Below are 7,141 nucleotides of genomic sequence, written 5' to 3' on the forward strand. Positions count from 1 at the left end.
AGAACTCTCTGTCCCCATAGTGTTTAAATCGACACTAGTAATACTCATTGCCCCTAGAGCGGTGAAGTCTCAAGTGTACGTGCCTCTGAAACATGGGAAAAAAGACACTCGGGATTTCTCTCCTCTTGGAAGGTGGATCTTAGGATCGTTAGATAGGTTAATTATGCTTCCCCTGTGAGGTGGAGCTAGATCTCATTGCTAGTACGCTCGAACTTGACTCACTTTGTGATGAGAGATCGTCCACTAGTTGAACCCTGAACCACTTTGTTTTCTTCCTCTATAGATCTAGTGGCCACCAGGTTCACCATCAGATCCGCCGTTGGATACGGCGGGGTGGGGACCTCACACCTGGTATCAGAGCTATAGGTTTACGAACTGGAAAATGATGTTGTTTGAAAAAAAAATTAAAAGAAATAAGGGATAGTAGGATAGCTCGTACTCAAAGCTTGAGCATGATGTTTCCCAGAATAATGACGTTGGATTTTTCTAGTGGATTGTATCCTGAGTGATGTTAAAGAGTTTTACTCGTTGAGCTTGTTGGGATTCAGTGGGTTCCACATGATGTTTTTTTGAGAAGTCGTCGGTGCGACTAGTGCTGCGGGCAGGTAGCCTGTTGATGCACATAAAGTTATAAGTATGGATCAAAGCTCTCGAGTAAAGTTTTTACCATTATTTATCGGACAGTTTTGGATGTATTCAATGGATTTTAAACTAATGGTGAAATGGTTAAATCCTTTGTGATAGATGTACAGATTAAGTAGGCTGGTTAAGCCCAAAAAGTTAAATTTCTTCTTAAGTATGGAAAAGCCTAGGTTCATTTGAGAAGAGTGCTATAGTAATGAGTTTTATACCATTGGATAGGTACCGTCTAGTGTGCTATATACCGCCGTTCAAGAGAAAAAGCTTCTCCTTAAGCAAGCTCAACCTCCAACCTTTAAAGGCGAAGGGGTTAATGTGGAGAGAGATGCGAAAGTATGGATGGAAGCAATGGACGACTATTTCGAAGCTGCGGAAACCCAACCCGTGAACCAAACCATGCTTGCGATGTTCTGCTTGTCTAGCGATGCCAAGATATGGTGGAAGAAACATTGCAGGGACTTGGATATCAAGGGATCTTCCCAGTCATGGGAGGACATCAAGGCTGTTGTGATGGAGCGATACTTACCACCCGCCTATAAAACTTTGAAGATGAACCAGTTCTTTTCACTTCGTCATCATCTGACTTCATCTGTCGAAGAATATTATTCAAAGTTCGTCACTCTTCGGAGATATGCTCCTAAGATGACTTTGGAACAACAGGTAGCAAGGTTCTGCCAAGGGTTAATCGACCCTTTGAATACTCGGTTGGAAGCTCTCAGGCCAACAACTCTGCAGGATGCCTTGCTAAGTGCCAAACCGTTAGTTAAAGAGATTCAGAGGACTACCCAAGATAGTCAATACTATTTGTCAAAGAGGGCCAGGACAGACAACTGGAGTAACGTACCAATTAACCCTGCATACGACCATCGTCCTGTAGTAGCTACTACGGTAGCTACCGAGTTTCCCAATATAAGATGCTTTGAGTGCCAGGAGTATGGACATTACAAAAGCCGATGTCCAAAAAGGATTTCCCAAACATCCGGTGCTAATAATGTACCTCTGAATGTCAACGGGCGAGGTCAACCAAATGGAAGAGGAGGCCGAGGAAGAGGAAACATAGGACAAGGAAGCGGAGCCTTCGCTAATGCCACAATGAGACAACCAACTATGGGTGACGAAGCTGATGAGAGAGCATCTTTGTATGCTACAACTGCTAATCCTAGTGAGAAATAATTCAAGCACCAGGATCTCATCAAAGTTCAGCAGAATAAGACGCATATAACTAAAGACTATTCTATTATCAAAGGATGTCTTTACTTTAGACAAAGGATATATGTACCTAAGTAGTTAGCATGGAGTTTATCCAGATGTATTCTTGAGATGAAGACATCTCAAATTTTTCACGTTGGGGAGGTTGTAAGGTCTCTGACCCCGACCAAAAAGAGCACCCTTGTACCATGAAATGAACATAATGGAAAAAGTTACTATTTTTAGCAGTTTTTCAAATTCTGTCAGTGCCATGTTGTTTAGAATGTTACAAAGCTTCCAAATGTGAATTAAAATAATTTTTTGTGAAAATTTTCCAAAAATAGTAAGTTTTTGGTCACCCGACCCGTTCAGTTTTGACCGTCTCGAAAAACTGCACCCATACCCCGAATTTGAAAAAATGCATTTTCGGACCCCGGGGGCTGCTAAATATGGCAGGTACTTGGACCAGTACGACTTAGTTAGAGCTTGTTGTAGCAATTTCCAGCATCAAATTCCAACTCGTATGACCCGTTTTAGCCTAAAACCAAATTTTCCCAAAATTGCCCGGGAAGGCACCAGGGCTCGAGGCAGTGTGGGCGCAGGTTCCAGGCCACTCTAAGCCATCTTTAGCAGCAAAGGGGTGCCCTCTTGCCTTGTGGGAGTTGTAGGGGAGTTTCTAAGCTAGAGAGTGGGTGTGCGAGCCAGTTAAACTGACCAACTGGACACTTGGTGGGTAGGCAACTAGACTTGCCAATGCGTTCACTGAGTGCTCACTCATATGCTTATAGCAACCCTGATCGATTTTGAAGGAGAAGCAAGGTGGGAGGTGCTGCCAAAATTCTCATCTTGAGGATTCATTTGGATCAGAAAAATCAAGAGGATTCTCAGCCCTAATCACGGTAATTATGGTCTAATTCTGGTTCGTCTTAATTCTCATCATTATTCTCCCAAATTCTTCGTCTACTATGCCTACTTTTAGCTATAATTCCAAATAGCTGCTCTCTAAGTTTACATAGCCATACTCCATTACATAATCATCATACAATTAGCTAATTTATGCAGCCATTCATCATTCTTAATCAATGGTTAATACTTGATTAGGAAAGATTTCTCTCTCTAGGCTGCATAGTTAACAAATTGTAATATAGATTTGATGAAATCACCCTTTTACCACTCAATAGTAATGTAATTGAGTTAGATTCAATTTTTCTCACACATTAAGATGTGATTAAGGCAAAGATTAATCCGTCATTAGGCCACTAAGAAGAGAATTTTGTCTCACCTATGCATGCGGTAACTCTGCATCTTTCTAATTGCTTCAAGAAAGTGATTGAGCTTGCTTACTTCATCTCTCTTGTAAATTAATTAGTAAAATTCTGAATTTTCTTAATCATCTAAGCCAAGTGATTAACTTTAGAGCCGGTTCCCATAGGGCAAGTAAAGTATTATCCATGAAATTACTATGTCTCGAAGGAAAAATCTAACCCTCTTGCATAAGGAGGATTGTTCAATGATTTTAATCTGCCATTTGGATTGTGGGAGTATAAAATGGCACTGGTTAAGAGAACTCGCTTCGGTGGATCCCACGACCGCGAGGCGGGAACGAGAAATGTGAACGGGAAAGGAAAAGCTCCCATGGACGAACAAGCACCGGCCATCTCACGGGCCATTGACGAAGAAATGGAAGAGGTAGGTCACAATTTCATTCAAGTTGTTTAATTTAACATTGCATACGATTAACTAAGAATAAATATATACCTCTAAACATGTTGGAGAAATCCGACGGAAACCTCGGCATTTGAATTCAATTGTATATTAAAGTTTAAGTAGGAAAGAATGGTTGATGGATATACTGTTTGCAATAGGAAAGAATGTCTGCTAGGGAAAATTTAGCTCGGCCTGTTCATTCTATTTCCAATGTTGAACTAGTCCTGAACCCCCTCTTGATCACACAAGGGGCAGAGTTCCTGGTTAAGGTCTCTTGAATCCACGACTGCTGGTTAAGCGATGGATTCCCACGTTTGTTGGTTAAGCGTTGGGAACCCACGTCTGCTGGTTAAGCGGTGGGAATGTCCATGTCGTGCTTTCTATGCGGTGGACATACCTAGTTGTATGGACAGCTAGGCGACAACGAGAGGAGTAAACTCTCGCTGGAGGGGGGATGTTGTACCTCCGGAAGATTGGAATTTTAATTAATAAGTTTGAGTAGAATTTTTACTAGAACTCTGTCTTGGTGCCGCTTTGCAATACTGATTGAAGGGCTGTCTTAACGAACCTTGTGAATCGGAATCTAATCAAGGAACTTATATGTTGAACAACCATTGTGGTAGTAATTAGGACACACAAGGAAGTGTGAGTGTGGGGGTGGAAAGTGGGGGCTTGGCTAAGGTTGCCAATGCCTATGAGAAGGGTGGTCCCGATTGGTCGGGAACTCTCTGTCCCCATAGTGTTTAAATCGACACTAGTAATACTCATTGCCCTTAGAGCGGTGAAGTCTCAAGTGTACGTGCCTCTGAAACATGGGAAAAAAGGCACTCGGGATTTCTCTCCTCTTGGAAGGTGGGTCTTAGGATCGCTAAATAGGTTAAGTACGCTTCCCCTGCGAGGTGGAGCTAGATCTCATTGCTAGTAGGCTCGAACTCGACTCACTTTGTGATGAGGGATTGTCCGCTAGTTGACCGTGAACCACTTTGTTTGCTTTCGCTATAGATCTAGTGGCCACCAGGTTCACCATCAGATCCGCCGTTGGATACGGCGAGGTGGAGACCTTACAATTATTGTCCATATTTCACCAGTGGGACTAGGAAGACTAGAGCTATGACTGATTGAAATCTGAGCCAATTCTGGGCCTGAGGTACACCAATCACAATCGTAGTACAGAGGCCAAAATAACATTTGATCAAATGAGTGGTTTGCTGATAGCTAGAGGGTGATTTTGGTCCACTCTGTCATTTATTTGAACCACTTTTGAGTTTATAAGTCCCAATTTTGGGTTACAAGGGAGTTTTGGACTAGACTTTGATTTTTCATGGGTTTTTTATGTCCAATTGGCTTGAAGCTTGATGTGTGACTTGAACAAGATGTGTACAAGAAATTTGTTAGGTTTTGGTCAAAATCTGATGCTGACGTACACTGATCGCGATCGTAGTACCTAGGCTTTTTTGGGTGAAAATTAGATGGCTTTAGTCTCCTATGCCTGCCTAGCCCACTGATGATTTATTTTCAATTTTGGACTTAAAATGAACAAATTAGAGCAATTTTTCACTGTTTGACCTTATTTTACTAAGTCTAACCATATTGGGTTTTCCTGATGAATTCTGGTTGGAGCCTGGAGTTAGTTGATGTTTAGTTTTTGAGCTTTTACTGCTTCCATGATGTGTTGCTCTCATCAGCCTACTCCATTGTTTGATTCTGACTTGATCAAGCACTTTTTACCCCGTCTTTGGAGATTTTCCAGACTTGGGTATTTTTCAGGCATTCTTTGGATACCAATGGGATAATTGGGGATCTCTAAGTTTCCATTTAGTCTTTGACATTAGTTCGGCCAAATTCTTCCCTTGTGTGATCACTCGAGACTGAATTGGTCATCTTCGTCCTTGTAGGAGATTCTGAGCTCCATTCAGGGTTTTCTACTACCGTGCTGGCTCCTAGTCGGACAGGTATGCCTTCAAACCACCCGTCATAATTTTCAGTCGAATTTCGGTAGTTGTAGGTCAATTTTTCCAATTCGGGTGTGTTTGACAATTTTGGCCCATTCTATGAGCAAACTTTGTGCATTTCTTATGAAAATTCAAGAGCGTGTACTCCTCCATGAGTTCTAAGCCTGGGCCATGTCAAAATTTCTAAAACCTACAACTGGGGGGCATCGATCGCGATCGTACCATGGATCCCAAATTGATTTTTCACACCTGCAGTTTGTTGGCAAAGTTGAGAGAAGGCTTTTTGCATTTCCTGTGTCAAGTTTGGTTAGTGGGGTACATCGATCGCGATCGTTGTACCACCACCAAACTGAGATTTGATCACATAGCTTTGTTCCTTACATTGTGGGGAGCACATAGATGTGTTCTGTCTCTGAAAAAGTTTTGTCATGATGCCTCTAAGGGCCCTTGACCTATTCGACTCAATCCGACTTTGATTTGGTCAATGCGCCCGTTTGTGCGATGTTTCGCACTTGCATGTGTAATACACTTGATCTTTACTCGACAGGGAACATACCTGTGAAATTTGGTGTGAAATTCCGGCTCCAATCGTCCGTACGGAGTAGAAATGTGGCAGCTCGCTCTAGGTCAAGAAGCTCTCCTCTTCTCTCTCAGAATGGAAATTGAACAATGAGCTAGATTTTTGGCCTACCTGACCCATATCTTCCCAAGGTTTTCGTGACATAGGGCTGATTTTCCTTACCTTTGATCTCGAGATAATTTGTATACCACCTATGGGTTGAACCGATCGTCATTCTGGCGTCGTATCACCGTTTGATGCGATTCTGGGGAAATGTGGTCATGATAATTAAAGCTGAAATTCAACATCTTCAAATTAGCTTCATATCTTCCATGCTTGATAATTTTATCATGATACTTCGGCGTTTGCTTCCAGAACTTGATTCCGACACTGTGGGTGATATATTTTGAATTTTTGAAGTTTTATTAAACGAAAATTAAGCGAAATAAATTGAAAATACTTATTAACTGGCAAAAATTAGCCAAAAATTATTATACTCACCCCTAAGCATATATTTTCACTAGAAGCATCCCAATGCTCCAGATTTTGTCATTATAGCTCATTATTATGCTGGTTGTTGGATGATAAAAATGCTAAAAAATGCCAGATTTTGATCAAATTTGTTCGAAATTGAACATTAAAAAAATGAAAAAAAAAAACCCACACGCATTATGTACATATGTACACGTTGGACCCCTTAATGGTCCAGATTGCTGCTAGATTCAGCAGTTACTCCCCCCTTCCTAAACTGAGTCGTCCCGGACGAAGGTTGTGTGCATGTGCATGGGTTTTGAAATTTGTGTCTATGCACGGCTGTGTAATGTGGCCCTATCCTCATGTTTGAGATGATGCATTGGGTAACAAAGTGTTGTGCAAGATGCGGGGACTGAATGTAATTTTCAATGGCTTTGGATGGCGAGGCTAGCTGTTTATGGAACAAAAGAGCTTGCAGTTTAATTGCTCTCTCCTTGATTGTTGGTTTTTTGATGGCAACTATTTTTGGAACCCATTTGTATTCAGTTTTTTTCATATTTGCAGATTTTAATGTAGGTGCCTAAATTTTCTTAGGTTTCCATTGCCATTTTGTTAGTTCAGG

Source organism: Adiantum capillus-veneris, chromosome 2 (assembly GCF_014529385.1).
Source record: "Adiantum capillus-veneris isolate H3 chromosome 2, ASM1452938v2, whole genome shotgun sequence".
In the NCBI taxonomy this organism is placed as follows: Eukaryota; Viridiplantae; Streptophyta; class Polypodiopsida; order Polypodiales; family Pteridaceae; genus Adiantum; species Adiantum capillus-veneris.